At 44.8% G+C, this 13497-nt stretch overlaps 1 protein-coding gene across 1 annotated transcript in view; it reads right to left on the bottom strand.

The window, feature by feature from the left end:
- Positions 1 to 13497, bottom strand: part of CNTNAP2 (contactin associated protein 2) — a 1934648-nt gene that overhangs the window by 151258 nt on the left and 1769893 nt on the right. The gene's annotated exons all lie outside the window — the stretch shown is intronic.

Genomic DNA, 13497 nt, shown 5'->3' with positions numbered 1-13497 from the left:
ATTAGAGAGAATTGGATTCAGATTCGGCTCTGGGGTCACTTAGCTGTGTGGCTTAGGGGAAGTCACTTAACCAACTTCTGCAGGCCTCAGTATTTCATCTGTGAAGTGGAGAGTAATTGGCTCTAAATAAATAGTATCTATTATTATCATCATTAAGAAACAAGAAGGAAGGTCACTCACCCTTCCTGCATGATGCTTTTCTGATAGCCTAATCAGTGCTAATTGGTTTTTAATCACTTCCTGGCAGACAGGCCCCTTGTGCAGGTTGCCCATACTTTGCTCACCCATGTTCACTGACTGGCTGAGTCACCCTGTGAAGATTCCTGTGGTCTTCAAAGTTAGTTTCATGACCCTCTTCATATGCCTTTCCAAAGCATTTCTCAAACCTCACTGCCCAGGGAACCTATTGATCTCACAACACCCAACACGCCGCAGCATTGACACGATGCAGAATATATTTTACAAACACTGCTCCACAGTATGATGACCAGAGGAGGACATTATCAGATAGGTATCCCATTGGAGGGGTACTAATGGCTTTTAGCAGGCAGGGGTAAGGACAGTAGGCTGTCCCTTAATGTTGGGACTGTGTTTCACAATAAAGAACTGTGTTGCTCAAAATCCCAAAGTAAATTTTTTTTTGGGAAACACAAGATTGAACCAATACTTCACCCATGCCAGTTGCTGCAGGGCTTGTTGGGATGTGAAGAGAAACAAAAATGACGCTGGTCTATGAGAAGCCTTTCCTCTCACAGCATGGCCCGTGTTGGAGGAGACAGGTCAACCATCTGAGCACAGTGTGCCGAGTGTTACTGTGCCGCTGTGGCAGACATGGGACGAGAACCCTCATGGCCTGAGTTGGCTTTCTGTTCTTTCAGAAACATCTCTCGAGTACCGACTATGTACTGGGCACAATTCTGGGTGCTGAAGTTACAACCCTTGCACTTAAGATGCTCCCGATCCCGAGGAGGATTTAGAGAAACAGGCTATTCAAATTCAGTGGGGTATTCCCAGGACCAGGTATACACAGGGGGACCCTGGAACACAGTGAGGCATGCAGCTGAGAAATGTGCAAAGACATTTGGCGGAGAGCCAGCCTGCAGGCTGAGGCATCGCGCCACTGGACTACACCCACGGCCCCTTTTAGAACAGTCCGTGGAGGCTCCCACCCCATTTTAGTTTGGTTTTTGGGGTACAGTGAATGTGACACAGGTGATTCTTGTCTTTGTAATTCAGAGTCTCTGGGATAGATGTGCATTCCTAGGACAGGCCTCTGGAACTACGTGTAGTCACTTCAGCATGGAGAGAGTCTACCAGAAAATGTGGGGGCCTCCTCTGAGAACAGGCTCAGGCATGTGGGAAAGAAGAGGCTGACCTGGGGCTTAGAAGAGGAGGAGGAAGGGAGCCCAGAGGATTCAAACAAATCAGAGGCAGGCAGTCAGTCAGGAAATCTGGGCAGGAAAAACAAACCCACCAGGTACTTGAAGTTCAAGGCTGAGTGCCTGGGGAGGGAGCTCTGGGCAACAGAGGCAATCGAGCAGGAAAAGCCTCCGAGGCCCTAAAGTTGCAGGTGCATAGTGTTCCCTTGGAGAACCTCAGCTTCCCCCTGCCAGGTTCTCCCCAGAGCGAGAGCTGCAGCCAGAGAGTGAGCAGAACCCATAAGTCACAGATGGCCTGCATGGAAGGCTATTAAAATGCTGGTCCCCAGGCTGGGTCCCAGAGGTGAGCACAGAGGTCCTGGCTCAGGGACCTTGGCATCAGCATTTTAAACAGGCTCCCAGCTGATACTCCTGGGAGGATAAGGCAGGAGGGCGACCCGATGGAGCAGGTAGCTGAGCTGTGTGCCCGGGTGATAGTGTGCATTTATCAGCTAAACTGGAGACAGCCGTTCCAAGGCAGATCATGAAGGGGAAATTCAGGAACCTAAAGATTTTAGATAAACAATCCAAAAACATGCCTCAGAGAATACTTTTGGTGTATTTTAGAGTCATCATTAAAAAGCGTCATGGATTTATGTCAGTTTTGGAGGAAGGGACACACCAAGCTTAAATGTGTTATTCTGAAACCGCATCATAAACCAACTGCTAAGCTAAGGCCCAGGAGTGATGGGGATCGTTTAAGCTTCCAAGTGGCAGATTTACAGCTGTCATTTCATTGTTTCAGATCGTTTTAAGGAAATGCCAAATCAGATTACTGCATTCTCCTTTAGCATGTAACATCTCCATCCCTTCTGAATGAATAACTCAAATAATACTAATTTAACCGGCTCCAAATAACATCAGCTCCCTCATTAAATCATAGAAAATCACTGGGTTAGAATGCTTGATTTAAGGTTTCTATGCTAATAAGATAGTCTAAGTTTCATAATATTCATTTTTTGGTAAATTTTGTATGTAAGTATTGTAAGGCATGTTATGAGAGATTTGTTGAATTACATCACATTTCTCAGAATGTTGAGATGCATTACATCATTTGTAGACTTAGGATCCTAAGACAGTACCCTTCAAGTGACCTTGTTTTAACTATTTGATGGCATTTAACACAGGTCATATGGAATTATCCCTGATGGAGGAAAGGAAGTTTGCAAATGTTTGAAATAAAACCCACAAGTCATTCATCCAAGAATAATCCCATACAGATATTCATGCCCGTATCTAACCAAATCCCTGAGGCTCACGGGAACAACTGCAAAAACTCCCAAAACACAAAAAACGAACAAAACAAAACAGCTAGCACTCATCCCCATAATTAAATTGCTTCTCCTCTTTCTCTTCCTCAAGCTAAATAATTCTATTCTGTTTGCCTTTTTACTTAGGATATATTTTGTAACCTATATAGTATCAGAAGTTGATGTGGTTCTTTTGTTCTCCAACTTCCCTGAGGACCCAGAATGGAAAATCCTCAAATTATAAATGGGCTCTTCTCCAAAAGTTCATTTTAAAGTCAATAACTTGCAACTTGGAAATATTTCCCTGTGGATACAATGTATTAAACGAGGGTGGGTTTGCCAGGAGAGCCCACGAATGCTGGGCCACTTCGGATGTGTAATAAAAGATAATTGAAGAATGCCACTGTGTATTAGCAATTAAAACAGAGAAGCAACAACAGAAGGTTTATTTTTAATACAGGAACTTCAGAGAACTGTTCCCACCAGAATCTCATCTAACAGATCCTGAAGTGTGTGGTAAATGTTGAGTGATTGGCTCTGCGGGAGGGAGAGGATCCCGTCAGTACTTTTTGCCTATTGCCAATTCCCGTGGTGTAAATACCACTCACCACCTCAATTGATTTCAAGCTGCCAACGTGACCTCATAGATAGGGAGTGGATGAGAGATGCCTCCCGGATGCGCAGGCTCGTCCAGCATATGCTCTTCTATCCACACCCACCACCCAGCCAACCAGCTGGGCTGCCACCGTGGTGGGTTTCCTTCAGTTTACTTTCTGCTACCAACAGAACTTCACTATGTGCTTATTCCTTCCTTCCTCCCAAAGCCCTTTTCCACCTCATCCCAACTGTCCCGCACTCTGGAAGCTCTGAATAGCTTCTGCTAAAATCTGTGTGTTCCTCCTGGGAAGCGGGACCTCACCAGGGAAGCCAGGCCTGCACACGGCCTCAGGGTCATGAAGCTCTTCCATGGCTGAATTCCATTGCTCAGGATGATCACTCTCATTAACTGCTTTTTAAATTAGTCATCTAGTAAAAGACGTCAGTGAATTTTATGGAGTTCTGCTCTTGAAGACCTTGGACACTGACCTTGGGGAGCATCATGATTCTGTGTTAAGAGTTGCTTTCCTCCAGGAGGATCTGTGAAGCTCAGCACCGTCTAAATGTGTTTCTGGTAGTTCTCTGAAGGCCCTGCTGTCCTGAAACACAACCATTTTTTTTTCTCCTGGCTTTACATTAATAAAATCTGCTTTTTCTCCTCAAGTGTACTACACAATGTCCCTCCTGAATTCTTAAAATTCTGTTTGTTTGGTGTTTTCTTCGATTATTTTGGACTACCGTCAATGTTTACCTCTACTAATTCTGCGTTCCCAGGAGGATATGTATCTGATGTGACCAATTCCCACCACTCTCTCTAAAGGCCTGGTCATTTCCAGGTTGCTTTCCATAAAATAGGCTTTAAGTGAATCCTTCCAATGGAGGAAAATACCACCGACAGTCTCTCTAGTCAAGCCTGGGTGGAGTGTGCTGCCCATGAGAACCAAGTGCAAAGAATGTTACTTTAAACACATCAGTGAGCTGAGGCTTGGCTATGCAGGAGCCCGGAGACCATGTTCATTGGAGTTTGAGAGCAGAACTGAACGTCTTTAGGAGGGTTTCAAACAGGAAGAGTGTGCATCTGGGATTTCTAGGGCCATGCTCCTAAAGCCGCACTGATAAGCATCACTGGAGTGCACAGAGGACAGCAAAGGACATGAGGCCTCCGCTGTAGCCAGCCTCGCCTGAGATGCCCCTCAGGAGTGATGTGGTCCATGTGGGGGCAGGTATCAAAAATGTGGGTGTCAGCCCTGGCTACACGACTCTGGTTGGGCCAATCCTTTAATAGTTGTGGGCTCTAAATCCTTCCCATCTTAAAGACACTATCCTTCTGACCAAAGCCTGCCACTGCCCAGTGTTTTTCATTTATTCTTTCAAATATTTACCAAGTGCTTTCTATAAGCCAGGGGGCTTAGCAGGGAGTAGATTACATGGAAGTTAATAACTGAAGGTGAGTGAGATTTAACTGGGTCTGGGGTGGGGAAAGTATTCCAGGGAGAGGAGAAGAGAGGGGAGGGGATGGGAGGGGAGGGGACAGAAGGAAGGGGAGGGGAAGGGAGAGGAGGAGAGAGGAGAGGGACCGGGAGGGGAGGAGGAGAGCATGTGTGTGAAAGTCCCAAGGATGGAGGGCTATGGAGGACCAAGGCAGAGAAGACCAAGATGGCTAAAATTTCAGAGATTGGTAGGAAGTGACCCAGAGAAAGGTTTCAATATGGAGAGCACTGGGTACCTCTTGAAGGGTTTTAAGTGCAAATAATGTAAACTGATGTTCAGTTTTAAAAGACGGCTCTGGCTGCAGTTTGGGGAAGGGATGGGAGGGAAAGAACAGGGAACGCAGCAGATGGAGGAAGGGGCTGCTGCCGTGGGCAGGGGAAACCAATGCTGCTTTGGACTGGCAGTTGGAGAGATGGGCAAGGTGAACAGACCTGCTGACCGCTAAGCTGTGGGGAGGTGAAGCAAAGAATGAATGCTGAGGACAACCCTGGGTTTCTGGATGCACGGTGGTGACAACCCATGTCCTGCAACACAGGGGTGGTCCTGGCGGGGCTGGGGATCAGGAGTTGATGGCCGGTATCTGGAGTTTAGCTTAGAACAGGTAACAGTTGAGGTGCCTTTGAAAGGAGGGGAAAGGAGACCTCAGAGGCAAAGAGGTCTGGGCCAGAAAAGGGCAGTTTAAAATAGTCACAGACAGTCCTTACTACCACACGCAGCGGGGGAGGGAGGCTCAGGCCTGAGCCTGGGGAAGGATTACCTTGTCCAGGTGGGAAAGGAGGAATGAGTTTGTAAAGGAGGGGAGAAGACGGAGCTGGAGTGAGGGAACATGATGAATTCTCATGTTCAGTGGGTTAGAACACCATTCAGAGACCAAGTTACAGTTTCCACCAGAGGCAAATCTGTAGCAGCTCTCCGGCCTCTGCTTCCTATGCCTTCCAGAATGACTTAGGCCCTTCTCCCTCCTTCTCAGCCTGCCTCCCCTTCTCCCTGCGCTCTGCCTGAGGTGCAGCCACAGGGGAGCTCCCCAGCATGCACTTCTGCTTCCTTCCCACCCCTCGCCTGCCTCCCGCCTTCTCCTAGCACCCTTCATTCTCTACAGGCTCCATCTCCTTCCCTCAGTGCCCCACGTGGTGGGAAGAGCCGCTCTGTAACCACACCAACAAGTACCACCAGTTTCTGTTTAATTCAGTAAACACTTGGTGTCCTTCTCCAGCTGGGCCCCTGCTGAATACAGAGGTAAATGTGGTGTGGACTGTTCCCCGAAAGAGTTCACATTTGCCTGGGGGATGCGCAAAGCCAGCATCACACTAAGCTGTGATCCACAGTAAAGGAGTGTGCAGGACTGAAGAGCGGAGGGGAGCAGGCTCCATGCTCTCCGTGGGTGGGCTGCAGGAAGCCTGGGTTGCACCACTAAGACAGTGACGTTGGAGTTGGTATCAACAGATGAATAGTTTCTAGTAGGCAGACTGGACAAGGGCACTCAGAGCCCAGAATGGCAGGCACAGAGGCGCTCAGGAGTGGGATGGCGAGGTCTCAGGAATTACAGCCTGAGCTTCTCCACCGTGGCTGCAAGAAGCCCAACTGGGCCAAACTCTCAGAATTCTGGTTCAGAGGGTCTGGGGAGGGTCCTGCCAATGGCGGGCCTTGACCTTTCCTCAGGTGAACCTGAGGTGCAGCCAAGGCTGAGAATCATGGCTACGGGTGGAATGTGGTGGTGGGCAGCAGGCAGAGCTGCTGGCCAAGAAGGCGGGACAGGGCCTTGAACACCCTACTTATGTGCCTGGCTTCTGAGGGGAAAGAGCCCTGTCTTGTAATCTCAGCCAGCCCCCAGCCTCCAGTAGACACTCAATAAACATTTGCTGAATTGAGTTGAATGAAATTCAAATTTTTAAAAATAGCAATATTTGCTCAGCTGATCTGCCTGAGCCAAACAGAATTCTCAACCATGAAGGTTCTTGGGGGCAGGTACCATGCTTTATCCACTGGTATAGCTCGGGGGCAGTGTGAGCGGGAACTAGTTGTCCCACATTGACCTTTAGTAGTTGGAAAGTTTTAGTTTTGTTCCGTTTGCAAAGGGAGCCTCTTGAGAGAAATGTCATTCCATCAAGTTACACATCATCATTAATTAAAAGAGCAGTTTTTTCATGGAAATGTTAGAGATGCATTTAGAATAGTACATTGGACAGAATTAAAGGACTTGCCGCTTGACAAAGGTTCTTAATTTCCACTGCTTTTGCTCTTGAGTGTCGGCTGAGTTGGAGCATGTCCACACGGTGGCTGGTCAGTTACTTGAACAGCTCTAGCCAGTCGAGTGCTGGATCCCATGTGTCTGTCTCATTTACTTCTGCTTTGTTGACTTCAGGGTTTGCTAGGAAGTTGCTGCTTTAGGAACTGCATTATTTGCTTCACTCCTTGCTTATTGAGTGAATTGCATGATGTGAGCCTGTTGCCCCCTCCACTGTGTGGGTAAGTAGCAGGTTGTTTCTTCTGCCCTCCACACTGAACATTTCAATACTTTGCTTGCTCAGCTGATCTGCCTGAGTCAAACAGAATTCTCAACCATGAAGGTTCTTGAGGGCAGGCACCATGCTTTATCCACTGGTATAGCTCGGGGGCAGTGTGGGCGGGAACCCTGAGTGTTGGTTGCTTCAGTGAGGATGCTGGCATTGGAGCTGGACACACATCAACACACAGTGAGGAAAGGAAGTGCTGTCCAGTTCCCCCTGGGTCGTCTCAGGGAGCACTTTTCATGTTACCTTGTTTAACTTAGTTCTTAATGGAAACACTTAGAGGTACATGCTGTTGTTAGATAGAGGAGAGAAGGCCAGGAAGGGGGGGGCAAGGGGAGGGGCCCCAATACCAGGTGACAGGAGGGCTATGCCCAGGTGTGTTTAGAACCGGGTTCTAACTGGAGATAGCACAGCCACTTGGTCACACCGGTCCCTGCAGGTCTCCTGGGTGTGTGTAAGCTTTAGCAAACCACCCCACCGCTGTGTTCTCACGAGCACTGTGGTTCTCACTTCCCTGTGGGCTTTTGAGGGAATGCTGGGACAATTCGAGCACCCTTTGCCTAGAGTGATGTAACCCACCTGTCACTTTCATTTGTCATCATATGACCTATGGACAGGGAAGGAACTCAACTCAGACCAGATCTGGAGGTCAAAGCAGACTGCATCCAAATCCCAGGGCCGCCCTCTCTCTTGGGATGGCCTGCTCCATGTTCTCTGGGGTGAACTTTGTTTTGTTAAATGGGCCTGTTCTGCTTGCTTATTCTAACTGCTCTGCATCTCCCTGCTGAAGTCTGGGGTCCCTGGTGCTCAATAAGACCCACTCTCTTGACCCGGGAGCTTACTCTTTCTTTTTGGTTAATAAATCTCTTTGCTCACACAGTGCACTCTTTCTGTGTCTTGTCTGAAATCTTTCCTTCAAAAACACAAAACCCAGGAAACCCCCACTCAGTAACACCATCATTCCTATTTTATGGATGAGAACACCGAGGCTTAGTAATTATATTAATTGAGACTTGATATTCTCTGAGATGGTCTAACGCAGTGCTAACCTATCCTTCAATCAACACAATCTGTCTTCAAACCGTCTGCCATCTTTAGAGGACTTGACATACTACATGGGCAGCTTTAATGTGGACAGACTGTCACAGCTGGGCATTGAGTCATCAACTGGGAAATGGACTTATGTGGACAGGATTGATGTTTGCATGATTTAAAGAAATTGTCTGGAGTTTCTCGAATGAGGAAAAATAGAGGGGATATTAGAAGTTAATTATATTGTATTTCATGCATTTCAAGAATTTAATTATTTTCCAGTAAAGTCATCAGAGGCCCCACAAGGTTTTTGGACTCTTAGAAGGTGGGTCTTTATTATGTCTCTTGGAAAAAAAAAAGATGTTCACTGAAGGGTATGTATGATGCCGTACAGAGTTCAAGGATGGACAGACCCAAGGACACTGGGTTCCTCCAGGGCTAGAAGCCCGTTCTCTCTGCTCTGGGTTTCCTTTCTGGCTTGGCAATGACCCTCCTGGCTTTGTTTTTCAGTGGTCACCACTTGTTTATCTGACAACTAGATTTAAACATTCATTCTTCTAGGTAATAGATTCAAACTATCATACTTCCAAAGACTTTCTTACACTGAACTACGATTGTTAGTTTACATCTGTTGAAGGCCACAGGTTCCTTGAGGACAAAGAATATCTTGTCTACTCTGGAGCTTCAATCTCCGGAGTCCAACACAACTCCTGGCACATATTAGTCACTTAATGTATACTTCTCCAGTGAATGAGCACTGATTAATGGTAGTGTGGACCAATTTAGCGTGGTCATATTTTTCAGAGTTCTTGCCCCTCTCTCCTTTCCCAGAAAGAAAATCCAATACATCTTGGTGATACATTTTTATCATTATCTATAATTTTTGAGGGTAGTTTCTTCAAAAAAGATAAAATATTGGGCAAAAATCCAAGATTCATCTCAAAGAAATCAAGATAGAATTGGCTATCAGCACATTTGGGAAAATAAGTTCAGGATTATGAATTATCCAGAGTTCCTGAAAATGAGGTTTTCATTGAAGTTATTATACTTTGCCTTTGGTGGAAGGGGAAAAGACGTAAAAATGAAAGAAGAAGAAAAGGAAAAAAAAAAGAAAATAATGAACTGAGGCCACCCCTTAATTGTATCAGGGCACACGGCCTTGAAAATTGGACTCTTTCAGCCCTCAGCACAGCGAGACCCTTCTTGTAATCTTCATGTATGATGTGTGTAATTTGTCTAGGGAAATTAACTTCATGAGACATTTGCCAAATCCCCCTTTCCTTCTACTTCAATGAAAACAACATTTTCAAGTGAGCAGACAGCTTCAATTACAGAACTGACAACTAAAATTTTACTTCAATATTTTTTCCCTGTATTAGGAGATTTTTTTCCCCTCCTTTGTAGGTTTTTCAAACAGGCCCCTATTTTTTGTATCACATCTTTGGAAAAAGGCAGACAAATTCATTTTTGCATGTAATAAATTCATTCTTTTATAAAATAAGTAAAAAATGTTCGCAAGAGCCTTTCAGTATGAACCTATAACTCTTTCCACATAAGATTAACCTCAGAATGGGTCTTTGGGAAAATGTGTGATTTTCAGAAAGCATGTGTGCATACTCGGTGTACATTTTCCCCAGAAATCGTGTATACACATGCATATATGCTCGCATACTCTTTCTGCAACACCTTCAAATGGTTTCCCAGGAAGCATCTGTTGCTTAGTGATGTGCCAAACTTGGTTTTCCCAAGGGATTGCTCTCTGAACCATCCTTGAACACAAAGGCAACTGTGAAAGCAATGTGCAGTGGCCAGAGAGAGGTCAGGGCAGGGAGGAGCTGTGCTAGTCAAAGCTGTGACTTCTTAAAGGAAACGATTCTCCCCAGCCTCTGCCATTTCCAGCACCCAGGCCGATTGTTCAAAGCCACAGTCTGGGAGCCTGGATATTTCAAAGCTTTGATCTGACATCTAATATGGAGGCCCCTGGCTCAGGAAGAGAGATTGCCCTTCTTCCCAAATCACTCTGTTTTCTTTTCTGTATGTAACATTCTCCTCCACAAACAGAGGGCTGTGGGTCCTATGGAAGAGGAATTTTGAAACATTCTGCACCTTGAACATGGATGATACCCTACCGAGCTTTCATTGTCTGCTAAGCTTTGGTTGGGGCTGAAATGCCCTCATAAAAGTTCACTTGCCTAATAAGGACACATCTGAAAAGATGACCACCCCAGAAAGGACATATCTGAAAAGGTGGCCAAGGGTATCTAGAAGTAAGAACAAAATGACCTTGGAAACTTATTATGGTATGCTGCTGTTTATGGAGGACATTTATGGTGAGAATCCTTAAAGCTGTGTAGCAGGAAAGCAGTTATTTCAGGGTGGGAGATTTTAGAGGAGCAGTGGTAGACATTTACTTATCTCAGTCATCAGGAAAAAATTTCAGCAAAGCACCTAGAGAAGGAGTCACTTTACAGCATGGAAGGCAATTAATAATCTATATTAGATACTTGAGTTGAAGATCTCTTGGGTCAAGTACTCACAATCACCTTCATCCTTTATAAAACACTTCATGGGTTTTTATTTCCTGGGTCATGCCCTGTTGCCAGTCTTTTTACCTTAAAGACAAATTACTGTGAGCTGCCCACTCCAACCTGAATCTTTAAGAGGACGAGAACAGCCCTCTGCTTAAGGGCAGGAACCTCGGAATAGCAAACACACTTGGTGGCTAGAGATTTGGACCAATCCCTTTGGAACCTGACCACTATCAACTTCTCAGCCAACTTGATACTGTCCCCTGAATACTGTTTTCTCCAGGTTGGGAACTGTGCAGGGAAAGGAGATGTGGGTTCAGGTCCCAGAGGTTAATAACCTCCCAGCCCTTCCAAGCTTCAAGGAGAACTCGGGTGAGGAGCACGCAAAGGAACTTGAAGATCTACGCTCTACTTTAGGGAACCTCTGAGATACGGCTGATGGAGACCGTGGCTTGAAATGAGCTTTGGTGGTTGGCTGTGTCAGCTGCTTTGCTGAGCAGCTCCCCTTTCCCAGAGATTTGCTTTCCAGAAGCATCTTGCTTTAACCATGTCACCAAAACCAGCTCATGGAATAGGAGGCGCTGTCAGAGGGCTCCAAGCCCTTTGGGATTGCTGAAATGCTTTCCCTTAATTTAATTTTTCTTTCTTTAGGTATGTATTATTGTTATAATCAGAATCTATATCTATATCTATCTATATCTACATCTATATCTATATCTATATCTATATCTATATCTATATCTATATCTATATCTATCTCCATCCCTGAATGAGTCAGGCTCTGTCACAGGCAGCAGCTTAGTCTGTCTGAATTCAGATGCTCCATTTTATATGTTGACTGCTGTGTTACTACAAAAAAATGGTCCAAAGAATGGATCAACACTTTGGCTCTGTTTCTGGCATTTAAAAGAATTATTCTAGAGATAATTTTTCTTGCTGAGTGACCTTTATCTTGGGTCACTGCTGTGGGCTTTTCTAAAGATTCTTTATTTTCTGTTTTTGTATATAGTTTCAGGATTCTACCATCCATCAAGGGTTTCACTTTGCATTTTTTCATGTGATCATCCATATCTAGATAAATAATCTAAGAGAACTAGGGAATAATTCTAGGAAAACTGGGTTCTAGATCAAGACATTCAGATAAACTTTAAAATACTACTAAACCTATATTGTTTTACACACACACACACACACACACACACGTGTATATACACTTTCAATGCAAGTACAAGTGAATGTTACTTGAAGTGAATTTATGGTAAGTTTTTGGTGTAAAAGAATGCTTTTTCCCTTTGTGCATAATTTTATGATGCACATTTCAGCCATAGTACATTCACACAATTTACAACTATACATATAAATAAAGGTATTGGAGACTCATGTTTAAGGATTTTTTCCTTTTAGGAACATGCAGTCAAGGAGTGAGTAGTGCCTAGATTGAGGGGGTCTCTGCTCTAGGGGCTGCTCCCTAAAATCTCCCTTGATGCAAGTTCTAGATTTTCTAGAAAGACGTCTGTCAGTGTCTCTGAAGGTTGTGGCTCTCCTGTTTCCAGGGTGACCTCTGCCTCCTGCCAGAAAGGGAAGCTCATCTCCTTCGGGGAGAACCACAGCTCAGTGGTTCAGGGCACAGGTGTTACAGCAAGATTGTCTGTGCTATAACACCTGTGCACAAGCTACTTAATTTCTCTACACCTCAATTTCATGTTAGTAAAATGGGTCCGGTAAAGTGTCTTGTTCATTGCATTCTTTGAAAGTACATGAGCTACTTAATAACACTTAATAATGCTTAAGAATGTGCCAGGTGCTTCTGTTACTGCTGAACTTTCCTGATGCTAGCTGTAAGCCAGCCAGTCACTTTGCTGAACCGGACCACCCTCCACTATGGTCTCCTGCAACCTCCCCTTCCCATCCCTGCCCTACCCTAGGGATTCATTGAGTTCCTGGACCCAGACCCCACTCAAGGTCATCCTAAGCCCAGTGCAGTGACCTGATCCACTCATGGCCACCCAAGAAACTAGAAAAGACTAATTGATGGTTGATTTATTTCATTTGGGATTAAGAGATGAAATGTTTGAACTGTACTTTTAAGGTAGTTTCTCTTGCAGTTTCTTGATAATCAAAAATTTTTTAGGGAATTTCATTTACAATTGCTCTTGGGATCAGCAGTTAGTTGATCCTGAAACTGATCAGCACCAGAGAAAATAAATCTTATATATATGTGCAAATGGGATGTTCTTCTAAAAGATCTTTTAAAGTGCCATTTATGCATGTGTTTGTAATTAGTGTTTGCAAAGCCAATAGTGATTTGGTGTAGTGATTAAAATAAAACTGATTAGATCTGACAGGTCAAATGATGAGTGGAATATTCTTTTTGTAGCCATTTCTAAACTCTCACTAACATTCTGCAGGTCAGGAGGATGCATTTGTGAGAGCACGTGCTCTGAATGCTTAAATAGCCCCTTTTTCTCTCCATTGTTCTTTGTTGTGGTTCAGTTGCTCAGGAAATACTAGTGATTTTTCAGGTATGTTGGACACCATAAAAATGGAGAAACAATCATGGTCTTCAAGTATCGGGAACAATTTTAGAAGAGTCTTAATTATAGGATACATTAAATTCCGACTTTAACATTTGATGAATGTCACACATTTGGAGTTATCCCATTACTGTGTA

Source organism: Spermophilus citellus (genome assembly GCF_964194105.1).
Source record: "Spermophilus citellus genome assembly, chromosome: 3".
NCBI lineage: Eukaryota > Metazoa > Chordata > Mammalia > Rodentia > Sciuridae > Spermophilus > Spermophilus citellus.
Note: the sequence above shows the minus strand (reverse complement) of the source record. Positions and strands in the feature narration are given on the sequence as shown.